The sequence below is a fragment of the Meleagris gallopavo genome, chromosome 1 (genome assembly GCF_000146605.3).
Source record: "Meleagris gallopavo isolate NT-WF06-2002-E0010 breed Aviagen turkey brand Nicholas breeding stock chromosome 1, Turkey_5.1, whole genome shotgun sequence".
Taxonomy (NCBI): Eukaryota; Metazoa; Chordata; class Aves; order Galliformes; family Phasianidae; genus Meleagris; species Meleagris gallopavo.
Window position 1 is genome coordinate 103,640,998 of NC_015011.2, and position 12,843 is coordinate 103,653,840.

A 12,843-nucleotide genomic window follows, 5' to 3' on the forward strand; every position below is an offset into this window, starting at 1 on the left:
AAAAAAAAAAAAAAAAAACCACTAATTTTTCTTTTATCTTGATACTGGCTGACTCTCTACTCTTTTGCTCCCAGCCTGCTTCACCCAGTTCCCTCATCATACTATCTCAACACAGCTTTCTCAGCCTCTTTTAAGTTTCATTCCCTTCATCTGCATCCTGCATCCATCTCCACCCCATATTCCCCATCCCCTGTTGGTTTCTGTCCCCTTTGAGGCAGTCAACAAGAGCTCCTCACTGATGCTGGGAAGGCCATGCCACATCCAGCTGTGCAATGCCCTGAGGTGCTTCTGTTTGTATCGTGGTGGTGCCTGCAGGCAGCAGACATGCTGGGTCTCATGCTTGTACAACCAGAGCCAGGTTTGGCCTGTGGTGTGGTGCTTGGATGGATCTTTGATCCCCTCCATTGCCCTCCTACAGGGAACTGTCCATCCATGCCATGCAGGCTTTGCTGGTAGAGAGGACCGAGAGGTGAGGCAAGGAGAGAAGCAATGTCTTGAAGGCTTGATGCCATTAGAGCTCTTTAGCAGGGCGGTGCTTGGAGCGGAGCATACGCACAACATCAGTTCCCTGAAGTTTAGGGAGGAACTGAAGGAAATGCTTTGGCAAGGCCGCAGAGTTTCCACAGGCCAGACTTTATGCACCGCAGCTCTGACAAAGCTGTGCCCATATCTGAGGCCTGAGAGGCCGTTCTGTTCTTGGATGTTGTCCCTGCTAGAGCTTGGCAGGTCCCAGTTCCATAATGGCAGTGTTATCTCCCCATCGCTGACTGCACGGATATCCATCAAGTGACCCCAGACTTCTGCTGAGCTCTTAAATCAATGCGCATTGCATTAGCGTAATGACAGCATGGAAGAGTCCTTCCTCTAAGAAAATGAGCGCAGAGTAAACAGTCCCCACTCACACTCCCACGCTCAGGCTGCTGCTGGAGAGCTGACCTGTCAGGTTGGCTTTCCTGCTTTAGGCTGCTGCAGGCCCAAGTCGCCCTTGCTGAACTTGCAGTGATGATCACAAAGGGCTCCTCGCCTGCCACATTCAGAGCAGCACGTTGCTTTTACAGTGAATCCACGCCTTCACTGCTCACCGTGCCTGCAGCCTCACCATCGTCCTTCTTGTTGGTCAGGGCAAGGAGTGTACGCAGCCCCAGCCCCAGCAGCATGTTGAAGCACCGAGGTATGGCAATATCTGTCCAGGGTGGAGGCCAGGCCAGCTGCTGGAAAAAGGCAGGGGAGCTGCCACAGAACCTAGATCTCAGAGGGCTTTCTCTAGGCTTATGGGACCATGCACCGTAAGGTGAAGGTGCCTTAGAGTGGGATCTGCCACAAACCACAACAGCCATTACACCATTGGTCTCACAACTGGCTGTGCTGAGCTGTTCTTCCCCAGGGGCTGAGCTTGTGGCCGTGGAACAGCAGGGCCATGCAGCAGGGGAAGCTCTTTCAGCCAGAAGGTGCCTGGACAAGGATACCAAGGGGTGTGATTTGGGGCTGAAGCATTTAAATCAAACTCGAATCCCACTTCAGGCAGCTAAAGCTTCTTGTGAATCTGGGCCTTCACCTTTTCATGTCTGTCTCATCCCCTGTAAAGTGTGGATGACAATTTCTGCCTCAGAAAGCTTATTAATGGCTTGAAATTATAGCTAAGTTAAGGACTATTATTAGGCTTAAGGATCCCGAGACATTTTCATTGAGAAGGTGGTTGGTAGCTTTGCATTGAAGACATCTCATTTTGAACTGTCTTTTCCATTTTGAGCTCCCATTGCTATTTTTCCCTGAACTGTTGAGCAGTGACACAGCATTCTGCTAAACGATGGTGGTTTTGTTCCACCAGAGCTGGATGTGCTTCTGGAGGCTGTCATTTCTGAATGTATGTTTATGTACACATACCCTAGGCTCCAAGTATAGGGAAGCACCGTGTTTAAAACTAAAACTATACTGCAGTGAAAAAAAGAAAACTCCTTGATATGTGGTAAGCCACAGCTTGAAAGCAGAAGTTCAGTTTTTGTTGTGGCTAGTTCAAATGGAGTGTTAGAAATTTATGTTAGAGTCATCTTAGGGAAAAAAAAATAGCTCTTATTAATTCTTACTGACATTTTAACTCCACCCTCTCAAAATCTGTGTTCAAACATTAGCAACACATATATTTGTGCAAATTGTGCGTATGCATTTCAAGTCTTAAAACTGTAGCAAGAAGCTCTATATTTTATAACTCAGGCTGTAATCTCTCTGAGCTACAGCTCTGCTGCAGAGGCCAAGCACCCCATAGCATCTCATTCTTCCTGTGCTGTAATTATTGTCTCCACCCAAGTTCATAAGAATTTTATAGTGGTTACTGCAGCAGCTCCACTTATAGTTAGAGGCTGCTTGGCTTTTCCATTAAAAGGTCTCCTCTCTACTTCCCCCTCGACCCAATCTTTTAATGCTTTAATCCATTTTGCAAACTTGATCTGCAGGCTTTCAGTCTAAGAAGGCATCCCAACCTCAAGATTCGGTTAAAATAGGTCACTCAGGTCATCTTTCAGAACAGCATGGAAAAATATTTTTTGTCTTATTGACAGATGTAGTTGTTATTCTGGTGCCTGCAGTCATATACACACACACACACATGCACACACCATCTCTGTCTCAAAGCCTGAAAGCTGGAACACACATAGGATAAATCTAATGTTTACGCCAGCCAGATTCCTACTGTAATTTGAAACAGTCACTTTTCAGAAATTAGACAATGTCACAATATAGGGGAATTCCTGGTGGTTTTGTGTATGTGGATTGCTGATGTTGCTATACAAAAGTGACTAATGTTGAAGATGCTACTGGGCTGACCAGTGTAAGACACCCTGCCTTCAGAGACCTCCTTCCTCCAACCTAGGTCCCAAATCACTTGCCTGTGTATTTCCTCTCTTCTGTTAGTTTGCTTATATCTCAGAGATGCCCTCCAGATAGGAGCATATCTTCTGTGATTCCTTTCCTGATAAATGACCATGACCATTTAGTATTTACACCTACTATCTCCTGCTGCTGAATCATTATAACTTTGTCTCTAAACAGTTGAAATTGTGCTTTTTGTGGTTATCTGCTGAACCACACTCCCGGGAACTGTGTGGTAAAAAAATAGCATGCAGGTAATAGAAGTAGTAACTCAAGGGAAGGAACTTGAAGGGATCAAAATTGAGACCGATAACTTGATAACTTGTCTGCAATACAAGTACCATGGACATCAATCCCTGAGCAGAGCCAGGCCACCTTGCAGGCTCACAGCAGCAGCAGCAGTGATGGTGGCTGCACTTTTACACACTTTGCCAGGCTGTTGAGGATGGGATTAGCATGGAGGCCCCTGCAAGGCTGCAGGAGGCGGTGCCGATATCATGACAGCATATGGAACTGAGAAGTGAAACCCATCATCAGTGCAGAAGTGAAACTAGCTGCACACAAACTCATCAAATTAAAATGTAAACAACTGGCCAAAAAAAAAGAGAAAAAATGAAACCGTTTTAGTGAGCTGAGTCCTCTCTTGCAGGGTTTGAGAGGGTGAATGATCCTATTTGTGCAATGGAGAATCACTTTTCTGAGGACTGTCAGGGGCAATCTGCAGAAGAGTGTCAGGGACTGTCCTTATCACCCAGATAATGGTTTTAAGATAAACGTAGATGTTATAGCACCTGCTGAGATTGGCAGTGCCTCTATTGCTGTTGCTCAGATTTCAGTTATGTAATTTTGGTTGCTTAACATGGTCCCTGCATTGCCTTAGGTTAAATGCCATGTATACGCTTCACCAAAATAATGCCTTGAAATGATTTCACCCCAGATAAAACCTCCCTCCAGCGTTCCAGCACAGGGAATCTGTGGTGAAAAAGGGCTTGGAGAGTGGGCGAGGAGGAGCAGAGGAGGCACACATCCTTCCTCAGTGCTGGGCCGTGCTGCAGAAAGTAAGAGGGAAGCAGATGGGCAGGAGCCCTGCGGCGATGCCCTGCTCAGCTCAGCAGAGCTGCTTACAGCTTTGTCAGCACCTGTTGCGCAGCAAATGAAGTTCAGCACAGGGACCAAGCATGTAGCAGGGCCCTTTAGGCCATTTGCATGGAGGCTTGGTCCCACGTAAATCCAGAACAAAGCACCTATTGATGTATCGGGATCAAGTTTTCATTCTGTGCGAGTGAATGCTGTGTAAACACAGATAGGAGAACTTCCTGGAGTGAGGCACTTGACAGCAATGCTCAAAAGTGCACCTTCATGCTGACCCAATCTGGTTTGGCAGGTGAATTTCCCATGTCTCATACTTGCTTCAAACGCACACAGGACAAGACTACAAGTACGCAAAGGGATCGGTTGTCCATGCAGCTGATTTGCATGCACTGTCCCTGTGTTGCTTTGGGCTGTGACCCTGGTTTGCTGCCATTTCCCCATGTGCTCACTGATCCATTTGGTCCGTTGTTCTGAGGTGGTCAGAGTTTGCAAACCTAGCGTGGCAATGCATGAGGTTCATAACAGGTTTTTCTCATATTTAAATTCAGTGGCATTTGCGGTACCGCTGGGAAACAAATGATGCTCTTTTTTTGATGCCACTTACTTCAGCTGCAGTGTTTTTCTGATAGAATAGCCACTGGACCAAGCATAACAGGCAAGGCAGTGCTCTTATCTTGTGAAACTGCCACTGGCAACAGAACAGTTATCATATAGGGACAGAATCTGGAGTTGTGCAGGTTTTTTGCAGCTGGACGTACAGTTGGAAGAACTACAAAAATATTTCGCTTGTATCATGAGCAACAGTTAACTAATGCAGGGTCAAATTATATTGGCCCTTTTCACCCTATCGATTACATTTGAATTATTCAGCTAATAAGTTATAAAGTGCCTTAAGTGAGAAAAATGGCAAAATTTGGCCCCAGTATACAGCAGTCAACAGTAGAGAGTGAATATGTGTGTGTTTGCTTTGCTTCCTGCCCAGGGATGCTGTCTGATATGTTATTAAAGCACAGCAGATATCTTTACTTTGGCAGACACCCAGGAAGATGTGAGAAATTGTAAAGATGTGTACAATGGATCGTTTAGCATGGTTTAATACAAGTAAGTGCATAAATACTAAAAAGCAGAATGAATAGTATCGTAATCTTTTTTACAAAGATCTGGAAGTCTCTCGCTGATATAATAGAAACATCTGTAATATAATTTGCATTGCATTTTTTATTACATATTTTTCCATCCATGCCATTTGTCCTTATCAGCACAAGCATTCTTGGCTCCTTTCCCTTCTTCTTCTGTTTTATCTAATATTCTACCGTAATGACTTATATATATCATAGATATCATAATATATATCATAGTCATAAAATCACAGAATGGCCTGGGTTGAAAAGGACCACAATGATCATCCAGTTTCAACCCCCCTGCTATGTGCAGGGTCGCCAACCAGCAGACCAGGCTGCCCAGAGCCACATCCAGCCTGGCCTTGAATGCCTCCAGGGATGGGGCATCCACAGCTTCCTTGGGCAACCTGTTCCAGTGCGTCACCACCTTCTGTGTGAAAGATTTCTTCCTAATATCTAACCTAACCCCCCCCTATTTCAGTTTAAAACCCTCTCCCCTTGTTATATATGTATATACAAAAGTTTTAATGGCACATCTATGATTGGCAGTAAAAAATCCCCAAAGCAAAATGCAGGAAGTGTGATCACAGCATCTGTTGGCTCCCTTCCACATGCGCAAACCTCTGAAGCTTTAATTCTGTTTTCATTCTGTCCTCTTTTGGTTGATCCTTCTTCAGTGGAATTAATCTTTTTGTGTAGTTATGAGATGGATTAAAGCGAAGGGGTATATTTGAGGGGTGGATTGTCTTCCCTGAACTGTCTGCTCCCATTCCCCCTTGCATCTGCCCATGCAGCCGTTGATTTTAAGCATCCCTCCTCCCCTCCTCCCCCCCTCGGCCCCGCAGTTGCATTTGGCCGTGACACTGCTTAGAGTTGACTAAAGCAGCTCGCAGGAGCTTCATGTGACCATGTTGTCACTTAGGATTCATTTTTTCCCCCTCATTTCCTCTTGGACATTCCCAAAGGCGGTAGTTTACAAGCCTATTGCTCCCTCTAGAGCCCATCAGTCCAGTGCGGGACTGTTCTGGGGGACGAGTGACATAAATCCCTCTCTGTGCCAGGTGTGAGCTCATGGTTCTCTTTGCCTCCAGACTCAGACAGATGTGATGCAGCTGAATGCAAAGTTCAGGTTGCTGTGTTGCAATGCAGCATGGGCACAACACCTTCAGATGCCTGGGAACTGGAGGTTGATCTTTGCCTTTTGCTGGTTGAAGAGCATATTGCTGAGCAGGTGTTGGCTGGCACTGTACTCTGCACTTGCTCTTAAGTTCTTACAGCTTTGCACAGCATCAAGGGATCTTGTAAGCAATCCTGTAAAGTAAGAATCTGGGGACAACTGGTTTAATCTGTCTGACTTTGGCTGTCAAGTCAGCAGCAATTCTTGAAGGCACAATTGACAGTCCAGTCTCTAACCAGCACTTTGACAGTCTCTAGTCTCTCTTTCAAAAATGAGTGTTGTATCTTAGCCAGAACTGCTACTGTTTCCATTATTTTTCTGAAGGAGTACTGACTTTAATGCTCCTGCAAAATAAACATAACCAGGCAATTTTTTCCCATCCTAACTATGTGGGAAGACTCGATGGAAGCAGTGAGTCTTGTGCTCTTTCCTTATGCATGTGAGGGGATGTGTGATGTCTGTCGGGAGGATTTTCAATGGCAGATCTCTGTCCCACATCAGGAGAATTTAATCTTTGGGCTCAACAGGTGTTCTGTGGCTGCCGGGGGAGTTGTGGAGAGCAGCAGTCTCTGAAAGGACTCTTGCACCCAGCAAGGCACAGCTTGGTGTGGATATTGCCTTTCAAGCATTCCACCATCGGCAGAGACTCCCAGAATGATGGTGTAGGGTTTGGCTTAAACATATGAGGCATACATCTTGGACCTGAACTAAGCTCTGTGTGATTTTCTGTAGTTTTATGGGACCAGAGGATCTCAGATTTTGGTGTCACTCAGTGAAGGACTACATGCTAGCTTGCTGTCGCTGCTGGACCATAACCAAATTGTCATTGTGATTATTTGAAGCATCTGAGCTAGGCCAGCATTTCAGCTTAGTCCTTCACTCAGGCTGTCTGACAACCTTGGAAGCACCTGCTCCTTTATAGTTTATAGATGTACTATCATCCCAAAGCAGGTACATCCATAAAACACGCATTTCACTAACAATACCTACAATCTAAGCCTACCTTTGTCAACCAGACATACAAATGAATAATGTAGAAGCTATGACTAAAAATTATAAAACCACTTAATAAAACTAAGTGTAAATGAAACAGAACCACCAGAGAAAAACACAGGCAGAATTACTGGTAAGCAGCAATGAGTGACACATAGGTTTATGGTTATATAGTCCTGTGGTTAACCAGTATGTGGTTAATGAATACTCTTCTGTCAACAAGAAGTAAGCTAAGCATCTTCCTGCTTTTGCCAGCTCGTATCACAACCTTAAACTGGTTCTGAGGTCTCATCTGCTCGGTAGCAGATCTTGAAAGTAACTTCACTCCCCTCTTCTAATTCATTCTGGTCTCATAGACTGGTGATGGTGCCTCATTCTCCTGAAGGTAGTTATCTTAATATCTTCTTTTTCTGCGTTTTTTCTATCTGGAAGCACCATGAGGGCCTTCGAAAAAAATCAGTTGACTACATATTCTAGCAAAACAGTAGCAGCACCTTACCAACTGCATTAGCAGTTGTCAAAAAATAAAGCTGGGATCAAGATGAAAATGCTACAGATTAGTAAAGGCAATAATATATATTTTGAAAGTCTTTTACAGCCTTGGTGATCTAGGTGTTGTATATAATAATATAGGGAATTTTTATTTTTTTTTGCTAGAAGGAAGATCTACAGGCGCCTCTCTGATATATGAGTGTAATTAGAGTTTTTTCAGAAGAAAGCTTACTGAACTTTACTCCTGATGCCGTATAGAAAAATCTGGTCTACAGGTGTAAAAACATCAATGAAGCTTTATCTTGTAATTTAGCATCTAGAAATAGCCAGGAGCATGGTGATCCTTGGTCTTGGTAGATGTAGAACCCAAGAGTTGAGGGCTAAGGGCCCTCAAACAGAGATTTAAAATTACTTTTTCTGCTGTTGTAGTTCTTTTGATCTCAGGGAGTGCTTTCTAGTGAGGATGTGGAGGTGGGAAGATAGTGGCCTGAAGTCTGGGAGGGTTGTGTTTCAGCTTCTGTTTTCGCAGGGCTGTGAGTCAGGATTATTGTCGGATTTAGTTGCAGGAGCCAAAGTGGTTAGCATTGCTGGCCACAGGCTTCCTGTTAGATCTTGGCCAAGACACTTTATCTCCCCACAGTTCCTCATCTGTGAAGTGGGGAGAATACCTCTCTAATTCACTGGGCTGTGATGAGGGCAGTTTCCAGTAACAGTTATATGTGTGTGTGCCCGCTGTGATGTTGATGCACACCATTAGCACCAAAGTAGGAACTGCATTAAGAGAAGTATTGAATTGCGAGTAAATGTGCATAGAGAAGGGGGGGGGGGAATGTTGCTGCTGGAGGCAGGCATTTATACTTGTATTTACATTTATATTTATACAGATAAACCAAGCAAATTATAAAAATGGGAGGTCTTATAAGGGAAGAGGCTCAGCCTTCAGGGGGGGCTGGAGCCAAGCAGTGAAATGAAACAGGCAGAGCTGTGTGTGCCTGGAGGAGATGAACCTCAATTTTCTTACAACAGTTGCTGGTAATATAACTTGGGGTGATGGCCCTTATTGTCTTGACTGATAATGAAGATACCAGTATCTGAGACCTCCATGATGCTGAGATAAGGATGCCAAACCTGCCAACAGCCAGTGTTTTTATCACTGTCCAGGCCAAAGCCATGATAAATACAAACACGAGATCTTATCAAAGATAAGGAAAATTACTTTTGTTACTGAAAAAATGCCTGAAGTAGTACTGGCATTGTCCAAAAACAAATCCAGAGGTAACAGGATTTGAATGCCTCATGGTCACAGGGGGATACAAAACCATCCCATCTCCCCAGCAGCTATCCAAATGGGCTCTTTTCAGATCTCATAGCTGTGACATGTGCACAACAGTTTTGAAAAGGCTTTCACAGTTTTCTTATTGAATAATAGAGGAACTGAGCGTAATGCTCTGCTATGTCTTCATAAAATGTTTTAATTCTCTGCGGACAGGCTGTAGGGATTTTTTAATTTTTTCCATTCCCTTGTTTCTTGGCATTGCAGTAGCAGATTACTTTTAAAGGATTTTGGTTCATAATATGGAATTGATCTAATACTAGCTTCAAACACAAAGCATGGAATCTTACGATCCGCCTCGGGGACCTGAGTACCCAGTTCTCTTTAATTTTACAAGCATTTTTGATCAAATTCCCGTGGCAGTTTTGGAAGAGTCGACCACGATTTCTAAGCCTCTCTGAACTAACCGCCTTTAAAAAGTTCAGATAATGCACCAGTAGTCTAGTAGATCAGATAAACTGTAACTGTTAAGGGTAACCTTATTTTGCAAACAAAGTGTAGAAGATTTACATATAAATTGATTTTTTTTCCAAATGCTTTGAGCAGTTGCCACGAAGGGAATGCATCCAGCAGCAGACAGTAATGAGCCCATGCTGCTTCATATCTGTCTGCAGATACGGACAGCTAGTGGTTAGTGTCATTTGGTGTGTCCTGATTCTGTTTGAAAGGACAAAGTGTTCTCAATACACATGTTCAAATACCTTCTCTCCTCTTGCAGGGAAAAGCTTCACGCTGACTATCACAGTCTTCACAAACCCTCCACAAGTAGCCACGTACCACAGAGCCATCAAGATAACGGTAGATGGACCACGCGAACCCAGAAGTAAGTGAACTAAAAGGAGCATTTGCAGAAGGTCATGTTGATTATTTAGCTCAGGCATTCCATCACCAGCTGTATGCAACGCAACAGCACCCAGTGCATGTGGATCAGTGGGTGTGCCTCAAGCCAAGGCTGTCCTATGAGTGGTTTTAATTATGCCTTCCTGAAGATTTATTTTTCATGGGTGTCCAGCTGATCTAGAATATGAATTACTTTGCATTTATAAAGTACCTACCTAAGGATGGTTTGGATTGTACCCAAAAGCTGACAAAAGGCATGTTGGTAAAAGGTGGGCAGCATATACCTTATGCATCATTCCTTGCTAGTCTCATCTTTCAGATGCTAAGAGGGTTTTAAAGTATTGGAAACCAATACGTCATTGATCTAAGTCTTCAAGCTCAGCCACCCTGAAGAAAGAAAGAAATGTCTGAGAGGCAACACCTGGTTTCTCCCTTGTAGAGTTCACTGTGCTTCATTCCACTGTACAGCTTGGGAAAACTGTAATTGCTGAGAGTGGTGCTTCCAACAAGCAGATGCAATTATCCCAGTGGGACACCCATTCTCACAGACAGGCAATGTTTCCTTTTTTTCTTTTTTTTCTTTTTTAAGAATGAAGCTTAAGGAGAAGACAAATGATTTGATATCCCAGGGGAATATCCACACCGTTCATGCATGCAGTTGTTTTCGTTAGGTTAGAGAGGGAAGGTTGCTTTGTTTTGGGGGAAGTGAGGGTTGCACAGGTAGGCAGATGTAGGTGCTTCTCTGGCATATGCTCTGCCTGTTACCACAGGCAATCTTTAACCTCAGAATGTGGAATTTTCATATTTCTATCAAAATGCCCTGATGTAAGTTGAGGTTTGTGGTTAGTTTTTCACTCCTCCTGCACACTTGGCAGAAGTTCTGGCTATTGCTTAAGTGGAGTCGTCCTGGGAGAAGAAAGCAGTAAGATTCAAACACCCACTAGGGAATGAGACATGCAGCTCGGGGCTACTTTAACTGAGTGGTGCAAGAGAAGAAGAGTTTGAAACTTGAGTTTAAATAACTTAGAAAACTGCTAATTTTCATATGCATTTTTTTAATGGAGCCTTCATTTGCTTGAGTTGTGTCATGATGCTGCATGCACTTAGTGGAAAAAATCTGACCTACGTATATTTTTTAAATGCTGCCAGGATAATGCTTCTTCTTCAGTTTGTATTTGTGTTGTTTTTTGCTGTTTTTTTTTCTTTAAACTGAAAGAATTTCCCTGAAAAATATCCCTCGTGAACCAGGCACCAGGTTCACAACTGTGCACATAAAATAGATATTTGTATATGCAAGCTCCAGGTTTGCATGTGTAATTACCTGGATGTGTTCACAGTTTGCATACAACAAATAAGCTTTGTTTTTTTAAATATGAGTCTGCTAGAATAGTAAGACACAAAAATCGTCCTGCAGGCATACCCTACTGTTTTAGATCAATTCTTCAGTTGGTATAGTAGTTAATATTTAATGAGATTCTACATTTTAAAAAGGAAGTAGAAATATAATATATACTGGAGCAACACTCGTATCTCCCTGACTCAAATGTATGTAAAAGCTTCCTTGTAAATGATTTCATTTTGTCATAGGCAAGCCAGAAGTACAAAGGAGTTCTGTACTCAAGGAGGCTTCACATGTGCCATGAGCAGAGGTCAGCTCCTTGGCAGGAGAGTACAGCTCCTTTTATTGCTAAGTCACTCATGATGCAATATGGAAGAGATTCTGCTTCTTTCACTTCTAAGTGGGCTGCAAGGTCCTGTAGGCTGACTTGTCACCAGCTTAGGAACCGTGGCAGCTGTTGCTATCATAGAATCACAGAATGTTTTGGGTTGGAAGGGAGCTCAAAGCCCACCCACCGAAACCCCTGCTGTGAGCAGGGCTGCACCCACCAGCTCAGCTGCCCAGGGCCCCATCCAACCTGGCCTTGAGGCCTCCAGGGATGGGACACCACAGCTTCTCTGGGCAGCTGTGCCAGCACCTCAGCGCCTGCTGGGGAAAGAATTTCCTTCTAACATCTAACTTAAATTTCCCTTCTTTTAGTTTAAAGCCATTCCCTCTTGCCCTATCACTGTCAGACCATTTAAAAAGTTGCTCCCCCTCCTACTTATAAGCTCCCTTCAAGTACTGGAAGGACACAAGGAGGTCTACCTGAAACCTTCTCTTTTCCAAGCTCAGTATGGTCTCTGCTGTCCTTATTCCATGTTTACTGAAATACTAATGTGGCCTGAAAGGATGAAGTGCTACAAAGGAGGGAAAAAGTGGTACCCAGACATTTCTCCCTTCCTTTTTCCTCATATGTTTGGAACAACCCTGACCACTATTTTCAATGAAATTAATAGGTTGTAGGAAAAAAATGAAAATAATAATTAAAAAAGAACACCAAACCTTTAGACAGATTAACTTAAGAAATAATAGAAACACGTTCTTTTGTCTTTAGAGAATGACAGAATAAGAACAATTTTTAGGCCAGAATCAAAAGGGTTCTAAAGTCTTTCTTTTTTTAATGATAAAGGACAGCCTCTTATGCTATGCTTGTTTGGAAGAATTAAAAAAAACAACTTCAAAAAGTAATGCAAAGCAGCAGTTGAAGCCATTCTTGGCAAGCAGAAAAATGCTCAGACCAAGGTCTCTGAAGGCGAGCATACAAACCATAGACTTTTTGGCTCACTCTGATGTGTGAAGATGTCACAATAGGCAACTACAGCACAATGTGTATCCTTGTATACATGCGTACCACCCCTCTCTGAACCAAGTCCTGCCTTTGGTTTTCAGACTGGATTCTTGCATGTCATGCCATACATTTGGTCACAATGTACAGTCTGCGGGCAGCTCTTTGCCCATCAGCCTTTTGCATATATAACTATATGTACATATATAACGGGTGATTACTTGTGTGAGTTGCTTACAGCATTGTCCTTTTTTTTTTTTTTTT